A 10151-nucleotide genomic window follows, 5' to 3' on the forward strand; every position below is an offset into this window, starting at 1 on the left:
GAAAGTGACAGGTAGTGTTCTATTATTGTGCAGCGCTTCCAACCCAATCTTCTCATTGACTTCTTTGGAAACCAGGCTAAGTGATTTGTCCAAGGGCACAATAATAAATAGCAGAGCCAAGATTTTCTAATTTCTGCCCTTCTGCTCTGTCCTCTCTACTGTGTTACCTCCACCTTCTTGAAAACCAAGAATGAATAAAACATTAAGCTTCTATAATACTTGATTATCACTGAAATGCCTTCTTAAACATGCTGCATTTCACGATATTAAACTTAAAGGAACTATAATTGCACATCTATCATCTTTGACGCTCCTACATTAACTGCCCAGAGTAAGAAAACCACATTCCTTCTGTGATAGTAATCCTTGCTACTCCTCTCCTCCTCTTTGGAGAAACAAGTTAAAGCTTGACAAAGTGTAGCTGCTGATCTACTTGGAAGAAGTTTGAGCCCTAACCAGGTGATCCCATGAATGAGGTGGATGCCCTATGGAGAGAGGGGCTCACACCAGCCTCTGATCTTCATTTGTGGCATATGTTATCCCAAGAACTTGATTAATAGTCTAGACTAGGTCCTCCCTTTGGGCGGGCTTGTTGCCCTACCAATTTTCCCAGGCACAGCGATATCCCTGTGGACAGGTACAGGCATGCATCACAAATCTGGAGGCTTGCCTAAAAAGTATGTCTGCTGTTTGTGAAGGGGCAATGTAGCAATTACCTGTGAGTAATGCAGTGGCAGATCTTCTATGAGAAATTAAAGCTGAAAAAGAGGGCTTTCCTCTCCTTGGATGGATATTGGGTGAACTAACTCCCAAGAGTTAGGGAACTCTTTCTTCTCCTTTCCCCAGATTCAGTCCCTTTCTCCCCAAAGATCCTTTCTTGGGCACCCCACTTTGGCATTCAACAAGCCATGAGAATAAGAAAGAATTGGCTAGAAGTAAACCGACTGCTAGCTCATAGCAATTGAAAGTTTTCTTTTGATGGTTCTGGTTCCAGGGAAGAGAGCTGAAGATTACATTCTAGAGCCTGCCCCCTTCGAAGAGCAGCAGCCTGGCTTCAGGTGGCTACAGCAGCAGGTAAGGAAAGACTGGTTGTTCTTACCTTTTGTTTTTCATAAAATGTAACTTTAAGGCAAATTTAATGTTAAATGTCAGTATATTAGACATAGTAGAATCACCAAAGGACTTAAATAATATGATTCCATCTGTAAACCACCCTTGACTAATGAGAGGATTGGTTCTGTTATTGGAGAACCTGTCTCATGATTTCTTTTGGGGGCAGGGGGTGCCTATATGATAGTCATTGCAGTTAATGCCAGGAAGAAACTCATGTCTTGATGAATTAGACACCATTTGTGTTCTCTGGATTTTCATTTGTAGTGTGCATGTTTATATATAATATATATATATATGTATGTATGTATGTATTCTGTACTCTAGACACACAGTCACATTTGTTAAGAACATTCACAAAAACACAGATGAATATCTGATCAGAGGATAGATCCCCTTTGATACATTGCTTTATTCTAAGTTTTCCAAGCAATTGAAAATCAATTGACTTCTTGTAAGATAAGCAGCATGAGTTGTTTAGAAGGAAGTTATTAGGAGTCTGAGAAATATCAACTAGGTTGTCAGTTCCATTAGTACAGTAACTGTTTACCCTCTGGATGACAGAAAAAGACTTTTATGTGTGTTGGGGTCATGTACTTCTTTATAAGGAATATAACTTAGTAAAACTAGTCAAAAAACTATAAAGTGAATATGATGAGCTGTTACAGAGTTTGTCATAACCAGTTTCCAACTGTTATAAAATATGATGCATGTGTGATTAAAGGAAGTAATAAAGTGTATATGGAAAAGAACAAAATGGAGTTTTATGAGAATTTTTAGGTCTACTTTTTAAAAGCAAGCTGTTTGTGTGTCAGCAACCAGAGAATCAATTCTCAGAGAAAATATTTGTGAATTGTGTGATTACCTCAGCTTAAAAAATGACCAAATATTGCGGTTATCTCTTGTTTGCTGGGGGGAGTGGGGGATATAGAGAGAAGGGGGGAGATGAGGGAGGGGGTACGTTTCTCACGTGCTTGGTTACAGACTGGTTTATTTTAAAATGCAGCTCTGTAACCACTTATTCTGCAGACAGTCTGCACTCTCTGTATTCTGGGCACTGTGCTAGGTTCTGGACTATACATGCCACGCTCAATTTCTTCTTCAGTGACTTTTGCCTACCTCTCATTAGTGTCACCAACAAAAAGACAACCACAGAGTTTTAGTACAATTACTTTAACTGGACTCCTCGGGTGGCCTGGTTACCTGAACTGCATATATGCCGATCTGCTAGAAAAATATATATTGTCTTCCAGTTGGAAATGATACCCTGTTGAAAATAAACAGTACGTCCCAAGCTTCCTTAAAATCCAGCTATCTGAGGCCAAGAAATAATAGAGCACTACTGTTAGATTTGTATCCTGTTTGTGATTCCTGAGTTTTCTGGGTAAGTGAGGCTCTGATTGCTGACTGGAAGCTTGGTTTAGAGGCATGCAGGCTGTAAGGCAGGGGCAATGCCTTGTCTGCCAGGCTCTCTCCTCGAAACCCTGTGGGCTTGAGGAGTAAGGAGAAGGTGGGGAACTTGCTCCCTCGGGTGTCTCTCAGGGGACCTTCTTCACTTTGTATCAGCTGTGAACAGCCCCTGCACCCTCAGCAGATGTGATTGAAGCTCCTTGCATGCTAGCCTGGGACCCTGTCCTGCTGCCAGGGGCTGGCTCCTCAGCTGGTTTGAGGCAAACCCAGAAGCGAGGTGGAGAGGTGTGAATGCTGCCTCATTATCAGCACATGCTCTTCTTTTTCACTTCTTCCCCGTGGCTGCATCTTATGTTAGTTGCTGTAAATAGCACCATTGCCCCACTCTGGACGCTAAGTTTGTCACTGGTGGTCCCTTAGCTCTGCATGGCTCCTCGTTCTGGTGGGAAATGCTGCCATGCATGAAATAAAACAGAGGATGAAATCTGCAACAACACAAAAATAATAATAGCACCTAACATCTGTGAGAACTGGCTGTGTGCGGAAGGCTTTATAAACATAACCTCATGTTCTCAGAATCTCTTTATTCTTTATAATCACCCATGAGGTGAGGACTATTGGTATGCCCATTATACAGATAAAGAAACTGAGGCCCGACCATTTACTTGCTGCTAGTAGTTCAGACCTAAGTGCCTGACTCCAAAGCATTTAACAACAGCCTGTGATGAGAGTGACAATAGAATTTAGCTTAAGTGCTGGCCAAGAGAAGACAGTGCAGACTGATGATCAGGGTGCTTAGGCAGATGCCCTCTCTGGCCCTCTTAGCTTTCCTGCTCTTTTGTGATGCCTCTGGAAAGGTCTATTGGAGACCACCAGGGAGACCAAAGGGTTTGCTCTGCTGCCTGTGGCTTCTCTCTACAAGTGGCTTGTCATACCTCCCTTTGAGGTCTGACAACCAGCATTTATCTTGGTCTTTGTTTACAAACAGGGGCCATGCATCCTGTTCTTTCCCTGCTATTTGGGGCTGACTTTAATTTTAAAGGAGCATATGTTCCACTTCCACTCTGCTGGTGTTTTTGGACACAGACTTTAGCCTTAAGAGGCATCAGGGAATGCTCATAACCAGTTCTTTTCCTTTCCTTCATTTCAGTTCGTATTCTTCAGAGCTTAACTAGGACCAAAAGGAATTCTCCTTTAGGGATGGTCTCTGTTTTGTCGATTACCACTCCCCATACCTGTTGGAAACTACTCTGAGAAAGAGTTTGGAAAGTCTCCAGGCTGTTTACCCATGGGCTCCTGATTCCATGAGTCATTTCATAGGCTCATTTCTGAGGGGGTACTCTCACATTTTGAACCCCTTCCTATTTTCAACCTATAGGCAAATTCTTCTATAATCTGGATCTTGTCCAAAGAGAATAGGGTAGGGCTCAGATCAGCCCCTGCACCAAGCCCATTGGATGGCCCTTTGGTTACCTCGAGCAGCTTATCAAAACTCCATCCCCTTAGACTTCTTACAAACTACTTTTAATGTGTAACTTGGCAATGAGTTAGTGAAGTATCACCTTCTTTGAAGTTTGCCTTCAAACTCGCTTATTTCCAGTTTCAAACGGTTTCCCTTACTGTGCGCTTATTGGAAGAGAATGAAAGAGTTGGAAGTTTGAGGCGGCAGAAAGAAAGAGGACTGATATTAATTGAGCACGTCCTGTGTGCTGGGTACTCTACTAGCTTGCTACATAGGATACGCATTTAATCCTGATGGAACCTGGTAAGGTATAAGGGCCCATGTACAGTTGAAGAAACTAAAGTTTCAAAGAAGTTAAGCTACTAGATGGAAGTGTAATACAAAGGTGGGACCGAATTCAAAGCCTGGGTCCTTCCGTTGTTCCATACTGCCTCCATCGTGTCACTTTGAATATGAACACTTTCCCAGTGGATAGAGTATACTCAGATCTTCATGATCCTGGGATTTAGATATGTGATACCTAATTGGTAGATGAGGAAACCAAGACTCAAAGGATATTGCTTGGGTTAATGGAGATCAGCTCCTGCTAAGCCTTGATAATTTCCTACTCCATCTCAGACAGCTGACTTCCTGCAGCAGTGGTGTTCACATGAGAAATTTTAACCTCTAGGATCCTAATTAATGTAACCTATTTGTCTCACTTTTGATTTTCCAGACTTTGATCTTAGCAATATGTGTTTGCTTCCATATGCCCTACTCTGTGTTTGTCACATAATTTTATTTTAGAAATGCAGGTCAGTGTCAGTGAGATTAAATACTTATCACTTACACTGATACAGTTTCTGTCTTGTTACTCAGGCCAATTCCTTGTTCTTGAGCATTTGAGATGGCCCAAAGAATACAACCTCATTTCTTCCTTTTGGTTTTTCTTTTGGAGGGTATGGTTTCCAAAGAGGAAATTGCTAAGTCCAATAGGAAAGCAAATTTTATAGCTCTTATAAAAAATTTCCAGACTGCTTTCCTCAGAAACCTCACATTGTCACCAGCAACCAACAAACATGGAGGTTCGTTTTCCTCCGATTCCAGACTGGCCTGCTCTTTATTGAGCTGAATTTATTTATATTTCTCTTCTCCAAAAGCGTTGAGAGTACTGATCTTCAGGAGTCTTCTCACCACTGAGCCTTCTACCTCAGGACTGACGCTGAGCCAGCTAACCACACAGTTCTCCAGTCAGAGTAGTGGAGACCTGAGATGCCATATTCCATGGCTTAACGAAGTTAGAGGGGAGAATAACAGGTATGGAATGAGCTGAGGAGTAAAGAGAAATAATAAAAAACTTGTGATAAACAAGTAGGTCAGAGAAATAATAGAGGATATGGGAAAATTAGCCTCTTGGGGATGTGAAATATAGTTATTCATTTCTTGGTTATTGTGGTAGCCAGCCTCCAAGGTGGCCCTGGCCCCTGGCCCTGATAATTAATAACCTTTGTAGTCCTCTCTCACATCCTATCAGAGTTGATCTGTGTGCCCAGCGGAATACAGGACAAATGATAATATGTCATTTCTGATATTAGGCTATAAAAGATGTCATGCTTTTCATTTTGGTCACTTTCTTCTGTTCTTGGATCACTCACTCTGAGGAAAGCCAGCTGTCAGGTTGTGAGCCACACTCTGGAGAGGCCCATGTAATGAAGAACATGGTGGTGACAGCATTCTAACTGCAGTGAAATCCCAAGTCACACCTCTGTCGGGAAACCTGAACCATCTGCTTGACTCTGTCCCTGTTAGACCACAAATACATGTCAGTTATCTATTGCTGCAGAATGAACCACTCCCAAATAAGAGTGATTCTCTTGTGTTTGGGGCCACAAATAGGAAGATATGGAACAGCTGGGATGGCTAGGACTCTCCATATGGCCTTTCATGGTGGGCCTTATCACAGTACAATATCCTCCCAGTAGCAGTAGAACAAGGATAGAAGCTATAAAGCTTCCTGAGGTCTGGGTTCGAAAGTTGCACAGTATCACTTCTGCTACATTCTATTGGACAAAGCAAGTGAAAAGGCCAGCCCAGATTCAAAGGGTGGGAGAAATAGGTGCTGCCTCTTAATGAGAGGATTAGTAGTGTGTGGGCATATTTAATCCATCAAGTCTACCTTCTGGCTATAAATATTTAAATTTGTCCCATATACAAAATATACCCCTCTCCCCTAAGGCCCCTGAAGTCTCATCCAATGACCACATCAGGTTTGATGTCCATGGTCTTGTGACCTGCATCTGGTCCAGACAGAGATAGGGTTTCTCTTGTGTAGCTCCTCTTCCACCAGAGATCAAGTTTGCCTTCCATCCTAGCAAATCCTAGGTTCTGTTTATGTCCTCTAAATTGTGTTTGTAAACTAAATCATACATCTGACTACAGTGTTGAAAGAGGGACGTGTAACTCTGATAGATATCCCTATTCAAAAATAGAATAATAGGAAGAAATAGCAGTAACTGGTCCAGAGCATTTCTGAAATCTCCCTAGGTTCCTGGATATCAGGTTCCCCTACTCCAGCTGGCAGAGTGCCTTGATTAGGCTCTGGTTCTCTTCTTGACTCAACCCCTTTGGGTTCTTGGTTATATCTTCTGAGATGTCTTTTCTTTTTGAGAATAAATAGCTAGTGTTTATAGTTAAGTAGCTTTCTCAGCCTACATCCTGACTGTGGAAAGTTGGCAGTCTGGAGATAGCCTATCATTTTAAACTATTACTCCAATCTGATGGAACTCATTTAAAAACTTTATGGGTTTTCTACATATCTCATTATTGTTCATTCCATTAGACAAAATCCATATTCCCAGTTCTTTTTGGGACTGGCCTTTCTCTACAATAATGCTATCTAATAAAAATACAATACAAATCACAAATGGGAACCACATATGTATTTCTTTTTTAATTCTAAGAACCACAATTTAATAGTAAAAAAAAAAAGTGAAGGTAATTTTAGTAATATACTTCGTTAAACTCACTAGAGCCAAAATATTATCATTGGAACATTAATTATATTAATTAGATATGTTGCATTTTTTAATGCTAGCTTTTTGAAATCCAGTATGTATTTTTTACTTGTAGAACATCTTAATTCAGACTAGCCACATTTCAAGTGCCCAGTAGCTATGTGTGCCTGTATTGGGCAGCCCAGCTTGATTACTCAGAGCTATTTTGGGATTAGGCTTCTATAAATCTTCGAAGCCCTTTGTCTAGTTGAGAGGCCCTACTCAGCACTTCCTAAAGCCTTTTTGAAGTCTTAATTAAGGGTCTTACACTCCTTTCCTTGATTAGTCTTCACCCTGTGACCATCTCTTCCTCTGAGAATCCTTTGCCAGCTGGAGAGAATGGAAATGAGGAGCAGTTTTACTTTCCTACCCAGCAAATCCTGAACCAGCCTCCTTTCTTCTACAAATCCAGTGGTTCCTGCTTCAACTCATTTCTCTCTCTTCTTGTAACTTCTACTGTGTGAGGGTAAAATATCCATTGGTGCTTTTAGCATTCTGCCCAGAAATCTCTTTAGCCAGACCAACCAATTTATTAGATCTATTTTTTAAGCTTACAAATGACTGCAGATGACAGTTTTGCTGATTGTTTCAGCAGTAAGGGTTGCCCTTTTTCCAGCCTCCAAAAACAATTTCCTCGCTGCCCTTCCAGCCTCTCCCTGCCATCTGGTCCCAAAGGCAATGCCACATGTTATAAGTTTTTGTTTGGCAGCACCCTACTCACCAGTTTCTGTTTTAGTTAATCATTGTAGAGTAACAGACAACCCTAAAAAATAGTGACTTTAAACAACAGATTATTGTTTCTCATGGTTCTGTAAGTTGATGGCTAGTTTGACCACTGGTGTTACCTAGGCTTATTCATGCACTTAGCTTCAGCCTGAAGATTATGAAGACTGGGGGTGGGGCTCAGTTGGGACAGCTGGGGCAACGGGGCCTCACTGGCTCCATGGGATCTTTCATCCTTAAGGAGGCTTGGCTTTCTCATATGTTGGCAATGGCGTTCTAAGGGTAAAATCTTGAATGCACAAGTACTTAGAAAGCCTCTACTAATGTCCATTTGCTGATTGCATTGGCTAAAGTAAGCACATAGCCAAGGCCAGAGTCAACGTGAGAGGAAGCGACACAAGTGTACGGGTCCTGGGAAGCATGATTAGCTGAGGAATCACTAGTGTAAAGCCTCCTGTGCTATATCTTCTAGGTATCTTACGGATTATGTTAGGTGATTTATACGAAAAGCACTTAGAGTCTCACAGGCAGATACTGGAACTTGGTTCTAAAGGTGCTTTTATTTTAAGTTTGGAGAGATCCATCCATGCTTGTTCTATTTATGGTCTAGCAAGGAACAAAGGGTTGAGCAGATGGGACAGGTTATATGTCAGATAGTATACAAAAAGCTTCAACTATGTTATCTCATTTCATCCTCAAAGCTGTCCATTTTACAGATGAGGAAGTGAGTTATAGAGAATCTAGTTAACAGCCCAAGACCATCCAGCAAATTAGAGGTGAAGCCAGAGCCTGAGTCCAGGCTGCCTGGCTCTGGGGCTCATGTTCATAATCACTGTCCCACAGCTGTCTAAGCTCAGGGAAGGCAGAAGAGACAGGGAAAGGGTAGAAAACACGGCCTTGTGTGCAGAAGAAAGCAGCGCAGAATGCCAGAGTCTGTGTATATTCTTTTCAGGTGTTTAGTCCTTTGGGTTTTCTGCATAAACTGTTCTTCTAGAACCCTCTTCTCTGGTGACCAGCTTTCTCAGTTAAGGCTGATGTAAGGCTATCTTTTTCTGGTTGATCTCACTTGATTCTCATATCTGAACCAAGCTTGTTAGATTGCAAATATTCTGACGTGTTGTGAAATAATGACCTGAACACTGGCAAGAGAGCATGCTGTGTCTCAGACCTTGGCAGAGCTCCTGTCATGCTGGTGGCAAACACACAGGTCCCAACAGAATAGAGGCACTCTGGTTCTGCTCCTGCCACATTAGGATTTATGACGTAGGAAGGTGCCAAGTTGGGTGTAGGGTGAGAAAAAGAAGCAGCTCACATTTACAATAATCTTTTTTAAAAATCCGCCCAAATGATACTGGAGTTGTACTTTAAAGAGTTTAGGGCAGATACACATTTTGGGAAATGATGGGAGAATGTTAAAGATATAAACCAAGGTAGAAGTAGTATTATGTAGTGTGTGTATAAAGAGAATAGTTGTTGAATGAGGCAAGATCCGTGCTATTTGACTGTTTTTAGATCACTTTTTGTGTGTGTGAACACAGAAAGGCCTGGGTAATTAATGTGTCTTCAGGTATCAGAAGAAGATTTATGAGGTTGAAAAAACACGGAGGCCACCGATGCTGCGTATACATAAATGGTTGTGAGCCTCACATACCTTAAGTACCCTGAGTTGGAAGCCTATCCAGTGAACAATGAAGTGAGCTGTTTCTAGGTTAATTTCTGTTGAGAGTGTCAACAGTTTCAGAAATGTTGGCTTAAATTAGGAGGCCATTTTGATCTTTAATGTTGCAAGGATTTTTGCCATAAATACTTATAAGAAATTTGCTAGCTTCTCGGAGTGGCTGTCATTAAGGAAGCTGGTGCTTCAGAGAGCTTCTCTTTTCCTCCTTCCTAGTGTAAATCATTTCCTCTGTCCCCAAACTCTAACAGCTTGGGCTGAAAGTGGTGCTATTGCTGAAGAAGAGACTGGAAATGGAAATTCTGAATCTACCCATGCCCCATTCCTTTCTGCCTTACTTCTTCATTTGAGGTGTTTACATTATCTTAAATGAACAGTTTTGGGGGGTTTTGGGACATTTCTAGCAGGAAATATTCTAAAGCATTAGCTATGATTTATCTTGTGTAATTTCAGCACTTGATAGGAGCCATTTATTCCCATGTTCTGCATTCCTGGTTCTCTGACCAAGTGGATGGAATTCGGTTATGTTCTTTGTGCTGCCTTTCTATGCTTTGGATTCCTGGTGTATTTAAGAAACCTTGAATTTTTTTGACTTTTAGCTAATTATGTCCATATCTGGAAAGGGGGAAGTCATGCAACCTACAGCAGTGATACTTTCTATGGAGGAAATATGGCTTTAATTAAAGTATCTTCTTTCTAGCCAAGTCCTTATTATTGAAGTAATAGAGGTTAAGTTTGT

The 10151-nt window shown here is 41.4% G+C and overlaps 1 protein-coding gene across 1 annotated transcript in view; it reads left to right on the plus strand.

The window, feature by feature from the left end:
- Positions 1 to 649: 649 nt before the first annotated feature.
- Positions 650 to 10151, plus strand: part of FRMD6 (FERM domain containing 6) — a 231805-nt gene continuing 222303 nt past the window's right edge. The window contains exons 1-2 of the mRNA XM_025442845.3: positions 650 to 718; positions 995 to 1074. The gene's annotated coding sequence lies outside the window, so the exon portion shown is untranslated. The remainder of the gene's footprint in view (positions 719 to 994; positions 1075 to 10151) is intronic.

The sequence above is a fragment of the Canis lupus genome, chromosome 8 (assembly GCF_003254725.2).
Source record: "Canis lupus dingo isolate Sandy chromosome 8, ASM325472v2, whole genome shotgun sequence".
Classification (NCBI taxonomy): domain Eukaryota; kingdom Metazoa; phylum Chordata; class Mammalia; order Carnivora; family Canidae; genus Canis; species Canis lupus.